Here is a 17,259-nt window from a genome sequence, read left to right as displayed (position 1 = left end):
TCAAAATCACAGTCTGTCTGTGTAAGGGCCTTCTCTTACTGTGACAGTCTGAGGCCCTGTTCTTAGGCTAAGCTTTTGGCTAAGGGTATGTCTACAGTACGAAATTAAATCAAACTTATTCTATTCAAATTTTCGGAAGCGTGAATTCAGCGGAGTGCGTCCACAGTACCGAGGCTATCCCACAGTTCCCGCAGTCCCCACCACCCATTGGAATTCTGGGTTAAGCTCCCAGTGCATGATGGGGCAAAAACATTCTCGCGGGTGTTTCTGGGTGTGTCGTCACTCGCTCCTCCCTCCGTGAAAGCTACGGCAGATGCCATACTGCCAGTAGATGGTGCAGTACAGTGCACCGTCTGTCTCCTGGTACTATGAATCCACCTCGCATGTCCTCTCATCTTTCTATCTACTCTTTTATCTAACCATTTCCCGCCTTTTTTCGGCTACCATGAACCGAGCAGCACAGCTTCCGTCGCAAACTCTGCTCTCCCGCTCTTGCATTGCTAGCTAATTTTTCCATGTTGTTGGTCCTGGGCTCCCATGGAAGCTACAGAAGGCAACAATTTCCTGCCATTTTTCGGCCATCGTGAACTGAGCCACACAGCTTCCGCCACAAACTCTGCTCTCCTGCTCTTGCAGCTCCAGTGAGCTTCCCACCTCCGTGAAAGCTACAGAAGACAACCATTTACCTACTTTTATCAGCCGTTTTGAACTGAACAGCTCTCCTACATTTTGCACCCTTTTTCCAGGATTATCCATGCAGGCGCTATAGCAAGCATGGAGCCTGCTCAGCTCTCCGCTGCAGTTTTGACCATTGTAAATACCTCATGCATTATCCAGCAGTATGTGCAGTACCTGCAAAACCAGGCGAGGAAGCGACGCCAGCGCGATTACTATACTGATGAAGACATGGCCACAGACGTTCCTAGAAGCATGGCATGTGGCGATTAGGAGATCATAGTGGCATTGGGCCAGGTTCATGCCGTGGAATGCCGATTCTGGGTCCGGGAAACAAGCACAGACTGGTGGGACCGTATAGTGTTGCAGGTCTGGGATGATTCCCAGTGGCTGCGAAACTTTCGTATGCGTAAGGCCACTTTCATGGAACTTTGTGATTTGCTGTCCCCTGCCCTGAAGCGCAAAGACACCAAAATGAGAGCAGCCCTCACAGTTGAGAAGCGAGTGGCCATAGCACTGTGAAAGCTTGCAACGCCTGACAGCTACGGGTCAGTCGGGAATCAGTTTGGAGTGGGCAAATCTACTGTAGGGGCTGCTGTGCTGCAAGTAGCCAACACAATCATTGACCAGCTGCTATCAAGGGTAATGACTTTGGAAAATGTGCAGCCCATTGTGGATGGCTTTAATGCGCTGGGGTTCCCTAACTGTGGCGGGGCGATAGACGGAACACATATCCCTATCTTGGCCCTGGAACACCGGGGCGGCCAGTACATAAACCGCAAGGGGTACTTTTCCATGGTGCTGCAAGCACTGGTGGATCACAAGAGACGTTTCACCAGCATCAACGTGGGATGGCCAGGAAAGGTGCATGACGCTCGCATCTTCAGGAACTCTGGTCTGTTTGAACAGCTGCAGGAAGGGACTTACTTCCCAGACCAGAAAATTACTGTTGGGGATGTTGAAATGCCTATAGTTATCCTCAGGGACCCAGCCTACCCCTTAATGTCATGGCTCATGAAGCCGTACACAGGCACCCTGGACAGTAGTAAGGAGCAGTTCAACTATAGACTGAGCAAGTGCAGAATGGTGGTAGAATGTGCTTTTACATGTTTGAAAGTGCGCTGGTGCAATTTACTCAGTTAGATCTCAGCACAACCAATATTCCAATTGTAATTGCTTCTTGTTGTGTGCTCCACAATATCTGTGAGAGTAAGGGGGAGATGTTTATGGAGTGATGGGAGGTTGAGGCAACTCGGCTGGTGGCCAGTTTTGCACAGCCAGACAACAAGGTGATTAGAAGAGCGCAGCAGGGTGCGCTGTGCATCGGAGAAGCTTTGAAAACTAGTTTCATGACTGGCCAGTGTATGGTGTGACAGTTGTGTTTGTTTCTTTTGAAGTTACCCACCCCCTATATATATGAACGGAAATAAAGTCAAAATTGTTTTAAAACCATTCTTTATTATTTGTTGCACTACACATTGAGAGAAATCAGAAGGTAGACCGGGGAGGGGGGGGCAGTATTGGTTTAGGGGGGGTGGAGGAGGAGGGAAGGACAAGTCCAGAAACCAAATCAAAAGTTCGCATATGCCAGCTCTCTGCTGCTTGGGTGATTCTCTGGAGTTGAGTGTGTGGGTCCCTGTAGCCTCTCCCCTCGTATTCTTGGGCATCTGGTTGAGGAGGCTATGGAACTTGGGGAGGAGAGAGGGCGGTTATACAGGGGCTGCAGCGGCAGTCTGTGGTCTTGCTGCCTTTCCTGCATTAGATCCACCATACAGCGCAGCATGTCAGTTTGCTCCCCCATGAGCTTGACCATAGCATCCTGCCTGCTCTCATTGCGCACATCCCTCCTCTGTTCATGTTCCTGTAATGCTTTACGGGACTCCGCAATTGTTTGCCTCCATGCATTCAGCTGGGCCCTAACAGTGTAGGAGGACTGCATGAGCTCGGCAAACATGTTGTCCTGAGTTCGTTTTTTCCGCCTTCTAATCTGGACCAGCCTCTGGGACAGAGTAGATAGGGGCCTCGTTGAAACATTTGCACCTGCGGGAGGAGAAAAAGGGTAGTATTTTAAAAGAAACATTTTAGAGAACAAAGAGGACACTCCTTCTCAGTGAAACAGGCAATTCATAGTACACAGCACATGTTCTTTCTGTACAAGTTAACATTTTGCCTCTTATACTGAAGTGCCTGCCACTTTGGTGCAAGTAAGCCATCATACACAGCTGGGCAACAGAATTCAGCTTGCAGGCAGCTTAGGGGCATGCAGGGTTCTGCTTCTTCTACATTCATTTCAATGCTTTCGAACTGCTGGGCCTCCTTTCCCATAGCAAGCAACGCCTGGTGGGCAGCAATGTCATATAAAAGGAGGGCTCATGGGATCTCTGAGATGATCGCTTCACAGAACACCCTTCCACCCCCCCCCCCCACACCCATTGCGTGGCTCCGATTAGGCTCTAAGCAGCGATGAGCCCTTTAAACTAAACGATGGTGGACTGTCCTGATGGTCACCTGTGTTGATGGTGACCAAACAGGAAATGAAATTCAAAAGTTCCCGGAGCTTTTCCTGCCCACCTGGCTAGTGCATCGGAGTTGAGAGTATAGTCCAGAGAGGTCACAAGGGAGCATTCTGGGATAGCTCCCGGAGGCCAATAACGTCGAATTGCATCCACAATACCTTTAACCCAGGATTGCAATCTCGATTTAAGTGCTACGCCACTTGCTGAGGTGGAGTACAGAAATCGGATTAAAGAGCCCTTAAAATAAAAAAATTAAAAAAAAACGGTTTGGTTGTGTGGACGGAATCATATTTTTTTAAATTAACTCGGCTAATTCCAAAATAACTGATTAGTATAGACCAGGCCTAAGCAGCAGAGGCCAGCCATAAGCTGGGAAGTGTATGGTCACATCCTTACATTCCAAACTAGTCACATTGAAATAAGGTGCTATTGGGCTGTTAGGAATACAATCCTGTCCTGATATTCCTATCACCTCCAGAGAAAGGGAAGAGCCTAGAAGATGTAAAAGGAAACTTAGTTTGATAGCATCCTGTCTGGCAAGAACTCACTTATCAATAGCTAGGATGTGAAATCCTCATTTCTGTATTGTTCTATCACTATAATCTCCACTTCCCTATTGTTTGTCTGTATAATCTGTCTGGTTCTGTGATTGTTTCTGTCTGCTGTATAATTAATTTTGTTGGGTGTAAACCAGTTAAGGTGGTGGGATACAATTGGTTAAATAATCATGTTACAATATGTTAGGATTGGTTTGTTAAATTTTAGTAAAATGATTGGTTAAGGTATAGCTAAGCAAAACTCAAGTTTTACTATATAGTCTGCAGTCAATCAGGAAGTAAGGGGGGGAATGGGAACAGGGAATGGGGATGGGGGAATTGGAATCATGTTTCACTAAGTGAGGCCAGGGGGGAATGGGAACAGGGACACAGGCAAGGCTCTGTGGTGTCAGAGCTGGGAAGGGGGACACTGAGGAAGGAAACTGGAATCATGCTTGCTGGAAGTTCACCCCAATAAACATCGAATTGTTTGCACCTTTGGACTTCGGGTATTGTTGCTCTGTTCATGCGAGAAGGACCAGCGAAGTGAGCGGGTGAAGGAATAAGCCCCATAACATGTATTCCTGCTGATTATTTGTTTATTAGGGATTTACAGACATAAAAATGCCTATCCTCGCTGCAGACAATTATTAAATATCAAATCAATCCAAAAATAACAGACCAATGTGGTATGTATCCGTTTTTTCAACTGTAACCACCTACCAGATTTTTGCAAGCCATTTGCTGATTGTTGGGATAACTGGCTCATGTCTGGCAACAGCAATAACAATTCTTGCTGCAAGTAAAAAAGAACTCCAAACTGTGTTAAACTTTATGAGAACCCACAATTTGTTTCCCTTTGCAGAAAATAGATGTACAATTGGCATTATTATAACCTTGGGGCATACAGAGCTTTGCCATTCTCCCAGTGATTAGTTGTAAGCATCTCTCCTCTCTTGACTATGTAAACTGGGTTATCTTGTCATGGGTTTAAAAACGTTGCTTACTTTTCGTAATAAAAATATGAAATAAACCTAACCCTAAAAAAATATTTAATGACACAGAATTTTGAAAAAGCAAATACATAAAGACTTGGGCTTTGTAACCAAAAACCATCCTATCCAAACCAGAAATCAAAAAGATGGTTAGTGCCCCTCCAGACTTAGAACTGTGAGGGGTAGACTTTCCCTAGCTCATGTTGCTCCCCCCCGGCCACACAATGTGAGCATTGGGAAGAAATAGAAACTGCTGGTAGGGGCCACCTAGACAAATAGGAGTAGAGACAAGCGCCTGCAGCAGAAACTTTTAGACATGGATGATGTCATCAGTGTGCAACTGCTTTTTTCAGTTTTTACTCTGGACATTCTCTCCTCTGTCCTGATTGGCCATTTGCTCCAACCCCCTCACAGTCCCTCTCTCACAGTCTCTTCACTTCACCCTCATTCCACCTGCTCTATATAGTTCTCTTCCGCTCCCTCCCCCTACTGCTCCTCCCTCTACCTTTACCACCTCCCTTCTGTGAGGAACTTAGAACTCACTCAAAAATCATGGACTGTAGATATAGGACACAATCTGAAATGTCTAAGGTTCAAATTGTTGTCTCTAGCAAGGTACAAAGAGTGGGCTTCTGCATGGTATTGTTTCATGTATTCCTCTAGGTGGTTTAGTTTGTACAGTTTAGATTGTATGCTGTTCAGGGCAGGGATCATGCATTCCTGCTTGTTCTGTAAAGTGCCACGTACACCCATGGGAGCTGTAGTAACTAATAAACACAGCAGTCCTAAAAGCAGGACAAGAGAATTGTTCTCAAACCAGGATCTTTATTGTTTGCACAGCACAGGCTTCCATATGTTTCCTCAAAGGTTTCCTTGTAAATTATGTTGTCTTTGATAATTACATTGTTGGAAAAAGAAACAATATTGAGCTGACTACAGTGCAAATGTAAGTTAACCCGTAATAAATGGAGTCTTTCTCTCATACACACCACTTTTACAGCATCCTCTTCACCAGTTTATATGCCGCTGCTGCGCTAGTAGCTTCTATCCTGAGGTAAATTACCATTGAATAATTGTAGTTCATGGTCAAAAATCAATTAAATGGAAATTACAGTTATTTATTTAAAAAGTTCAAGTAATATTTTACATCACAAATCTCTTAGGTGACAGGCTATATGGGTTAATCAGCAACCAGTTTTCACTGTGGTCATGACTCAAATCTGCTTTCAACAGGAATAATAGAAAAAAAAATCATGAAATGTTCACTCCTGTGACATATTGTAGGGGGTTAGGGACTTACAAGAGTCTCTGGTACTATAATTCTCCACTATTTCCATCGCAATGCTCCTTATTGCACCATGCATTTTAAAATAACATGGTGGGGAAGGAGGGAGTATACCGTGGACTCCTGCAAGATCTTCACTAGCCTCCTGCCCAACCCCTTCTCCCATTTAAAGTATCACAGGCTGAGCCTCATGTTACACCATCAACAAATGTGATATATTTTTCAGAAATAAAGTATACACTTTTGCAGCAAATGCACCTAATATAAGTTTGTTTGTAAAGTGATCCTTGGTTGTTATGAGCAAATGTCCTAGTTTAAATTATCCTCCCCAGACGAATAGCTTCTCCAATCCATCACCCCTCATCTTCACAAGTACATAGTTGTGGGACATTTATGGTACCTACAATAGCAAAGATTTATAGCTTTCATTGTAAAATACAGAATAAAATATCCGTGGCATCCATAGTTAAAGACTAACAGGAATTTTGCTAACCTTGGTGTTTGGCCTGAGAGGTAAATACATCTCAAGCAGTATTTTGTTGAGGAAATATAGGGAGTATTGCTGTCCATGGAACTGTAATTAAAAATATAATAACATATTTCTATGGAATATTGTAACTGAATTTTGGTCTAGCATTTCTATCCCTTCCCTAAAAAACCCCAAACCCTACTGTTTTAAGCAAAGAATCCAGCAGATGATCTGCCACGACTCTTTGCATGACTGATCCTTTAATATCACCCCTAATTTCATTTCAAATAAATGCCAACATGATGCATATTATCTTAAAGGTAAACCACATGGTTTTTGTTTATGATCCCAAACATTATGGGAAAAATTCTAAGCTCAGTGCAGAGCTCAGGTAATTGGGGTGGGTTCTGGGAGTTCTCTGAAAAGGTGAAAGGGGAGGGAATCTTACCACACAGGCTGGTGAGTGGCAACGGAACTGGTCCACAGCAGCTACCTCAAATGGACTACAAACTATAGTCCATAAAACTTAATGAGGCACAAAATCAGAACAAGTAGATTAAACAACATTGATTTTTGGGATAATATTTATTTACAAAAATAAGTCTTTGATTAGTTCTGTGACCATCTGGTATATCTCCCCCCAACTTACCCAGTAGATGTTTAAAATATGCCATAGGCCAAATCTTGCCCACACTTAATCCGCCATCCTGCCATACCACCTTACTTATGTCAATGTGCTTCTAGAGCGTATAAGTCAGGACAGACCATTATAATTATCACTGAAAGCCCCACTTCCTACCAGAGTCTGCGTTGGGGTCTCCCATGAGATGTCGGGTTTGCTGTGGTCGGCGGGGCTGGTCGCCTCCGGTGGCTCCTCCAGTCACTGGAGTGCAGGCAGGTCCAGGGAGGCTCTGATTCCCAGCATAGTCAAGAGCTGTGGCTGGCCCTCCACAGGAGCTTCCCAGACAGGTCCTTCCCCAGAATGAGCTGGGCTTCCTCCCTTTATACTGCTAGAGCATTTGGAGCACGCCCAGTCTCGCTGGGGAGGTGAGACTTCCGCTGTCAATAATATGGGCCTAACCCTGTCTGGGCTAGTGCGGGGTAAGCAAACCTGTCACACACCCTCCCCTTAAGAAGGACCCCTGAGGGCGGTCCGTCTCCTCTTCCTCCCCTCCCTACCTAGAAAAGAAATCCTTGTTAGCATGAGTCTTACCCAGATGGTGAAATACAAGGAAGTTGTAGGGTTGGAGTGAGAAGTACCAGTGCATAATCCGGGAGTTCGTGTCCTTCATGCTGTGCATCCACCTGAGGGGGGCATGGTCTGTAATCAGTTTGAAGGTGTTCCCCAGCAGGTAGTAGCGCAGGGCATCAGTAGCCCATTTCACGGCCAGGGCCCCTTTCTTTATTGTTGAGTAATGCTGTTCTCGAGGAAACAATTTGCAACTCAGGTACAGTACTGGGTGTTCTTCCCCCTCCAGTTCTTGGGAGAGTACAGCCCCTAAACCCACCTCTGAGGCATCTGTTTGGAGTATGAACTCTTTTGTAAAGTCGGGGTATCGCAGGACTGGTTCCTGTGTGAGCCGCTCTTTCAGAGTCCCGAAGGCCTTTTCGCATGAGTCAGACCACTCAATCTATCGTGACTGAGAGTTCTTTGTCAGGTCCGAGAGGGGGGTGGCTATGGACGCGAACTCTGGCACAAAACGGCGATAGTACCCAGCAAATCCCCAAAACTGGCATACCTGTTTCTTCGTCTTGGGTGTGGGTGTATCCATAAGGGCTTGTACCTTTATTGATTAGGTGTCGCAATTTCCCTCCCCCTACTACATACCTGAGGTAAGTCACCTCTTTCTGTCCGAGATGACATTTCGTTGGGTTGGCTGTGAGGCCGGCTGCTCTAAGGGCCTGGAACACCCCACTGAGGTGTCGGAGGTGGTCCTCCCAGTTATTACAGTAGACTACAATGTTGTCTATATACGCTGCTGCATATCGATTGTGAGGCAGCAAGATCTTATTCATCAGCCTCTGAAAAGTTGCCGCGGCTCCATGTAGCTTGATTGGCATGGTTACAAAGTGGAAGAGGCAGAATGGTGTCGGGAAGGCGTTTTTTTCCCGGGAGTTTAGTGTTAGGGGGATTTGCCAGTACTCTTTGGTTAAATCCAGGGTCGACAAATACCTTGTTCCCGCGAGTCGTTCAATGAGTTCTTCCACCCGGGGCATTGGGTACGCGTCGAACCAAGAGATAGCATTGTCCTTCCGGAAATCCATACAGAATCGAGTGGTCCCATCAGGTTTTGGAACCAGAACGATTGGGCTGCACCATTCACTCTTCGACTCCTCGACCACCCCCATCTCAAGCATCATATCCAGTTCCTGTCATACTGTTGCCCACATCTTCTGGGGCAGCAGTCTGTGGTTGTCCCTCACTCTTTGACGGGGTGATGTCACGATGTGATGACTCATAAGATTGGTTCGTCCCGGGTGGGTTGATAGGATGTCGGGGAAGTCCCTTATGAGTTGCTGTATTTGCTCCTGCTGTGCGTGGTGAGACTGGTCCCAAGCGTAGTCGGCCTTGGATCTGGGGTTCCCTTGCTCGGAGTCCAAGTTCTGGGTCTGGGGGTGATGGGGTGATGAACAAGGCCTCTCTGGCCTTCCAGGCCTTCAAAAGATTCACGTGATACGTATGGGTATCCCTCTGTCATCCGGGCAACCAGACCTCGTAATGTACCGGCCCAACCCGTTGGGTCAGCTCATAAGGCCCCAGCCACTTGGCCAGGAGCTTTGACTCTGCAGAGGGCAATAAGAGCAAAACCTGGTCCCCAGGGTCGAAACTCTGCACGTTAGTCCCTCTGTTATAGAGCTATTCTTGTGTCTTTTGGGCCCGCAGCAGTTTCTCTCGGGCGAAAGCACCCAGGGCTCGGAGCCATTCTCAGAGGTGTAACACATACTGGGTGGTTCCAAGTACTTGTGTCTCTTGTGCCTCCCAGTCTTCCCTCAGGAGGTCCAGGATCCCTCTGGGCTATCTGCCATACAAGAGTTCAAAGGGCGAGAACCCAGTCGATGCTTGGGACACCTCCCGTATGACGAACAGCAGGGCTGGCAATAGTGCATCCCATTGGCTGGGGTCCTCCTCCACGAATTTCCACAGCATGGACTTCAGGGTACCATTAAAACGCTCCACTAAACCATCTGTTTGTCGGTGCTAAACCGACGTTAGGAGTGTCCGTATATTTAGGAGGTGGCACAGCTCTGCTATTGGTTTAGAGGATATATTAGTGCCCTGGTCAGTCAGTATCTCTGCGGGTATCCTGACCCTAGCAAAGACCTTCACGAGTTTGGCGGCAATCACTGGCGCCGTGGCGGGTAGGAGGGGACCAGCCTCGGGATAATGTGTTGCGTGGTCCACGATCACTAAAATAAATCGATTCCCTGTCTCAGTTCTTTCTATGGGGCCAACCAGGTCCATCCTGATGCGTTCAAAGGGTACGCCAACCATTGGCAGGGGTATCAAGGGTGCTCGGGCTACATCCTTCTGTCTGGTCCGCTGACATTCCGGGCAAGACGCGCAATAATCCCGAACCTCTTGATGAATGCCGGGCCAAAAAAATCGGCGGGCCACCCTCCGAAGGGTTTTTTCCTGCCCCAGGTGTCCTGCCCAGCGGTTTGCATGTGCTAACTGTAGGAGGCCTTGTCGCAACCTCCGGGGGACCAACAGCTGGCGGAACGGCTCGGGTGTCTGTGGTTCCTGTACCACCCAATATAGGTGATCCCGCCAGATCTCAAATCGGGGCCCCTGTGGAGGTCTTGAAGGCATGTCCTCCCCGGGTCCTGGGATGGTGGCCTGCTCCCAGGCTCTACTCACGGTCGGGATAGCCCAGAGGGATCCTGGACCTCCTGAGGGAAGACTGGGAGGCACAGGAGACACAAGTACTTGGGACCACCCAGTATGTGTTACACCTCTGAGAATGGCTCCGAGCCCTGGGTGCTTTCGCCCGAGAGAACCTGCTGCGGGCCCAAGAGACCTGCATGAAATCTGAATCTCACTCCAGCTCTGCCTGTGCATTTTCCACGGACTGGTGCTTTGCTGTGCGGGAATCGGCGGGCGCCTTTACAGCCATAGTTGTCCCTTCCCCGGGGTCTGCCTCTGGTGTGCGTCCGAGCAGCCCCCTCCCTGGAGACCTAGCCCCTCCCATTCGTGGAGCGGGTGGCTGATACTTCTGGAGGATCTCCCTAAATTCTGGCCAATCTCGCCCCAGCCCTATGGGGTAGGCCAATCTGGGGGTCACGCCCACGTGGAGGACTTCCTCCCGCTGGCCAATCTCAATCCTCACCCAGGCTGTGGGATAAGGACGGATATCCCTATGGACACACTGTAAGTGCATCTGTTCCGCAGAGAGTCTAAGATCAGGGACCAACCCCTCCCGTATGAGGGTCTGACTACATCCCGAGTCCATCTCTTCGACCCGTATGGGGACCACTAGCTTTCCCAGCCCTCTTTTCCGAGCTCTTTGGCTGGCAACCCAGACTTGCCCATAGTTGCAATCCATGAACGGGCATTCCCATTGAAAATGTCCCTCTTGGCTACACTTCCAGCAGCTATTCCAGCCTTCCGAGAGTCCAGGGCCTTCCCTTGGCGGGCTTCACCTCCCCTTGTGGGTACCGATCCCTTCGAATCAGAGTCTGAGCGACCCTGTGTCTGGGTTCGGGGCTGTGGGGCTTAGTGGGTGTGGAGCGGGTGGTGGATGGAGGTTCCCAAGCCTCCACTCCCCAGAGGCTTCCCTTGCCTGACCCTTCTCTTCTGCTCAGGTTTCCAGATCTCCGTAGAAGTGCCTTGGCTCCCTCGGCCTCCAAGTAGTCCTCCATCAGGCTCACGGCCGCTAACAAGGTCGCCGGTTGGTGGCGTTGCACCCATGTTTTCTCTCCTGCCGGGAGGATCTGGGTGAACTGTTCGAGTGCCAGCATCTCCACCACCTGGCGCCCGGTCAAGCCTTCTGGGTCCAACCATCACCAACAGTGGTCCCGTACCTGTTCGGCCACGGCCTGAGGTCGAGCCCCAGGGGGGTACTGTTCTTTGCGTAGGCGCTGGCGATAAGTCTCTGGGCTAATGCCGGTCTGGTCTAATATGGCCTCTTTCTCCCGGGGGTACTCCAAGGCCTCCTGGGGATCGAGGTTATGGTAGGCAGTCTGTGCCTGCCCAGGCAAATAAGGAACTAGCATGGTGGCCCAGTGCTCCGGGGGCCACTGGCAGCTGTAGCGACCTGCTCAAAAGTGACCAGGAATGCCTCGGGGTTGTCTCCTGGTCCCATCTTAGTGAGGCGTATTGGCAGCCCCACCGAAGTCTCTCCAGATCCCGCTCCTGTGGGAGCAGGGGCTGGGACTCCCGGCGGGTGTAGTAGAGTTGCCACTTGCTGGACTAGGTGTTCCTGTTGTAATTGTTGCTGGGCAGCCAACTCACGAAGGAGCTGCTGCTGTTGTTCCTGATGCTGGGTCATCTGCAGCTGCTGCTGACTGGCCATCTGCTGCATCATGTGAGCCTGTTGTTTTCGCTGTTGGGCTGCCTGCTCTTGCTGATTCTCCAGTATCCACTTCAGAAACTTCTCTGTATCCATCTTGGATGGCAGTGGGGCTCCCGTCATCTAGATTCCCTCCCCTGGACCTTTCAACAGGCCCTGGGCAGTGCCTACATTCTCCACCATGTGTGACAGTCCACACCCCTAGGGTCAAGGCAGCGTGGCCTAGTGGCCAGAGTCTGTAAAGCAGCCCCTAGGGTTAGGGCTGTGTGGCCTAGTGGCCAGAATCTATGAAGTAGCCCTTCCCGCAGCGTGTCCTAGCGGCCAGAGTCTATAAAGCTGGGGCACCCACAAACTGGTGTGGCGGCCCCGGTAGGGGGATCCGGGCCCCGCCAACTCCACCTGGCCCCAACCCAGAGCCCTACCAGTGGTATAGCAACTTGCCACTGACTCAGTGGGGGAGTCCTACCGAAACACGCTGAGGTTTCCCGGGTGGGAGGTACCACTCCGTCACCCTCCCAGGGTCATTTCCTACCAGAGTCTGCATTGGGATTTCCCATGAGATGTCGGGTTCGCTGTGGTCAGTGGGGCCGGTCGCCTCCGGTGGCTCCTCCAGTCGCTGGAGTGCAGGCAGGTCCAGGGAGGCTCTGATTCCCAGTGTAGTCAGGAGCTGTGGCTGGCCCTCCGCAGGAGCTTCCCAGACAGGTCCTTCCCCAGAATGAGCTGGGCTTCCTCCCTTTATACTGCTAGAGCATTTGGAGCATGCCCAGTCTCGCTGGGGAGGCGAGATTTCCGCTGTCAATAATATGGGCCTAACCCTGTCTGGGTTAGGCCGGGGTAAGCAGACCCAGTCCCAGGCTGGCTGAGTTAATCCATTATTTGTATAAGATTATTTTTTGCTTAGAACATTAATATGGGCATTTTTATTGTTATTTAATCTAAATAAATAAATAAGCTATGGAAGCTGTATCCTTACTTTTCTGTATTGTAGCTTATTTCAGCTGTTGCTCCTTGTGTGCTTTTACCACACAGTATGAAGTCTCTGGATTTATCTCCAGACTAGAAGCCTTCATTGGTAACATCATTCTCTGCTTGGGAGAATGATCTGGAGTAAAAGTACCACATCACAGTCTGCTGCTGTCAGTAGCACCCTGAAGTATCATAAAGCTTGCACCATTGACTTCTTCTGATTCGTTTCTGATGAGAATTTATGTAGTAGAACAGAGCAAATGCTGCAGAAAGAAGTGTCTGTGGATGCTTGTTCCAATAAAAACCATGAATTTGTTTCAGGGGTACCATGAGCCCTTTTATTAACATTCTGGGGATATTTATAGAGATGAATTCTTGTTTGCAAATTATGTACATTGATTGTTTAAACAATCTAGACTTTGTTGCTGAGATAACAACATTAGCTTCTGATTTCCAGGAGATGCCATTATTGCAGCACAAGAAAGGAATGTCCATCTCTTTCATACAATATCTTATGTATAATGAAATACTTGATCAGAAAGTTTTGTAGAATACAAATCCCACATAAAAACACAAAACAAATGATAAAACCACCTTGATGATACCCCTTTCACCACCAGTTAAATGGTATTAAAACTTGTTAAGTCAAAAATGCAAAGATATTTTCATACCCCAAGTGCAAGTACACAAATATGTGTGTCTCACACTGATGGCATGTCTCTGCCAATAAGTGGAGAAATCATAGACAGGTGCAAGACCTCAGAATCATATGAAGTACAGTATTGCCCAATGAGGGCCTGTGAAAGTGGACAAATTCAGTTTCTCCTCCCTTGGTGTTCACACCTCAACTGCTAGCAGAGCACCTCACCCTCCCTGATTGAACTAACATTGTTATCTCCATACTGATTTATACCTGCCTCTGGAGATTTCCATTACTTGCATCTGAAGAAGTGAGGTTCTTACCCACGAAAGCTTATGCCCTCAATACTTCTGTTAGTCTCAAAGGTGCCACAGGACCCTCTGTTGCTTTTTACAGATTCAGACTAACACGGCTACCCCTCTGATACTTGACATCAAATTCTTTAAAGGCTAGCAATACATCTACCATGATCACTAAAGTCAGTCATTCTGAAATAACCATCTACAGTATATAAGATCAGTCTTTGGCATGGAGTTGTTTTTTTTTCCTGGGCTGCTGCACAAACAGCCATTTGAAAACTTTACAGAGAATGAATTTTATAACATATGCCTAATGAATTTGGACTCCCTGAACTTCTCATCTGACTCAATAGTTGGAGGCTATTCACACAGAAACAGATGACGATTGGTATCACATGAAATGGGAAAGAATATTAATGCCTTTAATTACAGGGACAAAATAATTCAAAGATTTGTGGCTTCAAAGATTTGATATTAGGTTCTCCTACACCTGCATTATTGGTCAAGCAGATGCAGAACTATGACTTTCTGCCTGCTGGGAGAAACAAGTTGATTTAGATACCTATTGTGCTTCCCTTTCTACCTCATGTTATATTTATAGCTACTTTACTTGGTACACTTTGAAATACACCCTCCATCCATAAAACTGCAGAGATCCATGGAAAAAGAGATTCTACAACTTATTTTGAGACTATGAATCAGCTGAAGATTTCTGCCTTTATTAGCAGGAAAGAAAGCTGACATCTGCATGCAGGTAAATAACCTAAACTACCTGGTTTTACCTGGTTTAAGATTGAAATCATGCAAAGTTCCTGAATCTGCAAGCATTTTGGCTAATCTGCCTAAATGTGTGGGAGAGGGAAGTTTATAATAAATAAATAAATAGAGGAGATATCCTATTTCCTAGAACTGGAAGGGACCTTAAAAGGTCATTGAGTCCAGCCCCCTGCCTTCACTAGGAGGACCAGGTACTGATTTTGCCCCAGATCCCTAAGTGGCCCTCTCAAGGATTGAACTCACAACCCTTGCTTTAGCAGGCCAATGCTCAAACCACTGAGCTATCCCTCCCCCCAATGAATAATGAATCTCCAAACCAATCTGCCTTTGTTTTGAAAGTTTCACACATCATTGTTCACACTGTGGGAAATACAGAGGACTTGATTATTATAATTATTTATTTGTACTGTAGTAGCTCCCAAAAATCCACGATCAGGACCCCACCATGCTAGGTGCTGTACAAACACACAAAAGACACAGTCAAAAACATTACCATCTAATTTGAAACAAGATGCTACAAGCAACAGGTGGGAGCTGGGGAAGGAAGATAAAAATAACAGTAATAAGATCAAGGTGCGTGAGGAAATATCTTTTAATGGACCAACTTCTGCTTTTGAGAGAGAAGATTTTGAGCTTACACAGAGCTCTTCTTCAGGTAATAATAATAATAAGATCATGCAGTTAACTGGGCTAATTATGTGCACAGTTTGACTGTTCCAACTTGATTCAAGAAACAGAAACATTTCAGATACAGCATGGGTTAGGCCAGATGCTATCCAATTGTATTGTTCATTAGAGTTCATATCCAGGCAGACTGTAGGGTTTTTTTTGTTGGGGAGGGGGACGGAGGTAAAATCAGTGCTTAAATTTGAAAATTAAGGTGCTACTTCACACCTCCTTTTATCTATAACCTGAACCCATCTGCCTTCTCCAGAATCATGCCATTATTTCATTTCTTCTTTCCTGCCAGAAACATAGGCTCAAATGTGGCTTGTAATTCATTGATTACTATCAAGATAAGAGACCTTATAAATGGGTAGCAGATTTAAATATTCATCCATTGGGATGACTCAGGAATTTTGATGGTTGTTTAAATATTAAGGGTAATGTTCCTAGATTCCATAACTATTTCCCCCCAGACATCTCTTCATCTTTCTGGCTCTCCTTTTTCTTTGAAAAATATAACTCAGACCTTTTCTTCTCTCTTTCTTTTTTCTACTTTTCCATTCCCTTTGTTTCTGCTGCCTCTTCTTACTACAGTCTGGTATCTCTCCCACCTTGCTTCGCTCCCATCTGTTCCATCCTTTCCATTCTGCCTGTCTGCTCAGTTGGAGGGAGAAGAAAGAGAACGTATGTGGGCAGGGTAAGGGAAAGGAAACAAGAGAGCAAATAGTGCTGGCATGACAACTTTACCTGCTCAGTTTGAAATCTGCCTAGATATAAAGAGGAGATATAAAAAATCAAATTCTTTGCTTTGTCCTCCATTCAGCTACCCACACACTGGCAGGCAAAAATGTTAAAATGTCACAATCTCCTTCTACTCCTTGAAACATGTAAGATCCATAACAAAAGAATGCTAAGAACTTATTCTTGCAAATATTTCCTTTCAGCTATCATTTTATCAATGGGGCACAGAGCATTTTATTATTATTTGTTTTCCTAAACATATATTATGTTAGCAACTACTAAGTAAAGTAAGAAACTAACAAGCCCCTCTGATTACTGCAAAGTGACCTATAGCCTATTATATTGGAGTAAATTATATTAACCAAAGCTAAGTAGTTACAGCTATTGAATCCAATATCTCCTTAATGAAGCACGGGCTAGAGAACTAAACCTATCTATTGTAACCCAACTGAGGTTGCTGTTGTTTGGATACTGGGATTGGACTACCTTCATCCACTCCCAAGAATAGGCTTTTCCCAAAATACACTAGAAATCAGTGGCCAGAAACATAAGGAAAAATATTAACCACAAACTTGGAGGTGGAGACATGTTCCAAATGTTCCTTTCCAAATGTTATACATGTTACTGTTGTAAGAAACATCAGCTCTTACTTTTTTTTTTTTTGCATTCATAACAATGGCTCGATAGAAATTACAAAAGCTCCCACCAGTTAAGAGAGGCCACATTGTCACTAGTGGGCTGAGATGATGGTACTTGAAATGGCCTTGTGGGGTTCCAGGCTGTACACCTGTCACAGCAGAAGGCATTTACTGCTTGTGCTAATACCAGTAAGTAAAGCAGAGGAGATTTAAATGAACACTTTATCTGTTTAAAGAATACATTTTCTGTGCACTAGACCATAGAGAGAAACACAATGAAACCTTTTTACATGAATTCTCAATAAAAGAATAGAACTGTTAAAATAAGTTATTTCCAGGATACTAGCAGGTGAAATATAGTAGGAAAATGAACCCATTTAAAGAATTGCCTGAAAAATAACAAAACAATATATATTTCACATAACAGTGGGGGGATTCTTTAATGAAAATTAGTTTTGTGCGGCATGGTACTTTGTGTAGAACAGATTTCTACTGTACTCTGGCTTTGAAAATATTATTCACTGTTTGCTAGTACAAAGCCCCAGC

This window comes from Malaclemys terrapin, chromosome 5 (genome assembly GCF_027887155.1).
Source record: "Malaclemys terrapin pileata isolate rMalTer1 chromosome 5, rMalTer1.hap1, whole genome shotgun sequence".
NCBI lineage: Eukaryota > Metazoa > Chordata > Testudines > Emydidae > Malaclemys > Malaclemys terrapin.
This window is presented reverse-complemented; position numbering follows the sequence as displayed.